Below are 2647 nucleotides of genomic sequence, written 5' to 3'. Positions count from 1 at the left end.
AATTAAAATTAATAAAAATTTGTGATGTACATAATTAAGAATATTAATAATTATTATAATTTTACAAATATAATAAAATAAATTTTTATTCATTAAATATATATTTTTATTAACTTTGTGATTAAAAACTATAATTATTTAAATAAGGATAAAATTATAATTTGAAACTATTTACTCCCAATCCAAGATAAAGTAAACACATAAATTGGATTCTGATCTCCATTCCATGCTTCCATTCCAGTGTAAGTAAACAACCTACTCCCACTCCCACTTCACACTCCCAATCCTAAGATTCCCACTCCTCATGCTTCCCACTCCAATCCAAAAAGTAAACGCTACCTAAGATTCCAATAAAGAGATTGAATTTGATTTCATTATGGGCAATGGCACCACAATTTACCGAGTATTTTACGCAGACATTAAAGAAGAAGTGAAATAGAAGAATAGAAGTTAATATTACAGACTGTAATTATTCGTCTCCCGCGCACCATTATTGCGTAAATAGGATTTTGTGTTAATGAATTAGAGACTATATATATAAAGATAACCTAGAGGTAGCAAATGTTTAGAATATTACTAGACATTCATCAATTGAGTATTATTATTTAAAATTTGTAAAAAAAATATTAAGAAATATTTATACCTCATTATTTAGAACAAAATCTTAAAATGTGCACCGTTAGGGGAAGTGACTAGAAGGGCACAATTTTGCCTAGTGTTTTATGTCTTGGTTAAAACTCGCACAATGCTGCTTTATCTATGTGCAAATAAAGTGACCCAAATTACAATGCGACCATGCTGGTGACAAAAGAAAATCTTTGTACAGCCCTGGACACGTTAAATGTTCGTCAGCAGAGGGTTTTAGGCCCAACCCATTCTGCCTAACCCAAAAAAAATTTTTTTTTTTTTAAGTCTAGCATCATATTCCGCCTTTACAGTTTATTAAGACTGAAATCTTGAAAACAATTTGACATGCATTTCGAGAAATCTGGATCCCAAATACTATGATTAATTAGCAAAGCCCGAAACTCAGAGGCTTCTAGAATCTGTAGAATTACATGTAATAATGCATGATTAAAAATTACTAGTGACACTAACTATATATATATATATATATATAGTTTTGTCTCTTACATCAAGAAGAATCGATAAAGTGACACCTATGATCCTCATTTGGTGCAGGATTTACAGGTAATCACTAAGAATAGCCACTGAAAAAGCTTATGGCGGGCCAAACTCGAAGTGAGAAAGGAACTATGAAAGAAGCCACCTTTGAATTGCTTCCCTTTTTCTAATTCCAATACTCAAAGCCCACACTTTCAAACCTCTAATTTCCTCTTTTCAAAAAGCAAGGGGAACAACTAAGACTTACAAGGCCCACTAAAGATTACAAAACACTTCTTTTTCGGAAATGTGGGTATGAGTTTTTAGCATATACGAGTGGTAAAATATTTGATCCAATCATTTTAATCACTAACTATACCTTTCATGGGATTTGAGTCTCTCACATGACATCTTCACCAACTCATCGGGACCATTATTATTAACTCAATATTAAAAAAAAAAAAAAAAAAGAGTCCCCCAATCATGATCCGCCCACCATCTTGCCACATCACCTCCAATTTTTTTTTTTTCCAATGACAGAAATTTAAAAGAAAAGAAAAAAAGATTAAAAATAATAAGATTAAGATGTGTGAGTGAAAATTGTCCGAAGCGACTACAAGGAAGCTGACATATCGCTGTCCTGGCTAAATGCTCACTCGTTTTCATTGGTTAAAAAATCCCAAACACAAACAGGGCGTAACATTTTTCTTTTGTCTATTGTTGACCGGCACTGCCATGCAATTGCAAGCAAAGACATCGATTGACCATGCACGCGCACGCCCTTTCAACTTCAGCCAAAATTCCTGCAGTATATCCAAGTGCTAGTGTACTCCCAACACCACGTCGCTTTTAATCCTTAGCGCCAACTCATCAACGCTGTTCATAATTTGGACATTTGGACTGGGACTGGACCTTCGTCTTTCTGAGTGGCAACGTAACTGGGGTCCTGTGCAAACAAACAATGAGACGACCGTAGTTAATTATTACCAGAACAAATGTCGCTTTGAATAATAAAGGTTTATTAATAAATTAGCCATAAATTAAGCGACCAATTGCTTATGCTAATAATGGGTTTTTGAAGATTTGATTGGTCAAACATTTCTCCTCAAGCTGATTTTCTTTTTTGTGGCAAAATAGAAAATTACGATTCGGTGGCGGCAAAGGTGCAAGGTAAATAGTATTAGATGGGGACATGCATGCGGTGGGGCGCATTCAAGTTTGGGACCGACTGTGGTGGACCAGATTTTATATTATATCAAATTATCAATAAAAATTTTGTTTATGCTTTTTTTTTTTTTTGTTTTACGCGTATGTTCTAATTAATTTTAACAGTATACACAAATATAATAAACAGTAAATAAATAAAAATAATAATACTCCTAAAACGCCAAAAACCTTTTTTCCATTATTACAAACGGTTTTCTTTTCTAGCACTGTTAATCTTAATTTGGTAGTTTCATATACTGAGGGTCAAGTCAATTCTAACGGAGAGCCGCCCTTTTAACGCTTTTTCTATGCTGCGTAAATCGTAGTAGACACATTC

This window comes from Citrus sinensis, chromosome 3 (genome assembly GCF_022201045.2).
Source record: "Citrus sinensis cultivar Valencia sweet orange chromosome 3, DVS_A1.0, whole genome shotgun sequence".
Lineage (NCBI taxonomy): Eukaryota > Viridiplantae > Streptophyta > Magnoliopsida > Sapindales > Rutaceae > Citrus > Citrus sinensis.
This window is presented reverse-complemented; position numbering follows the sequence as displayed.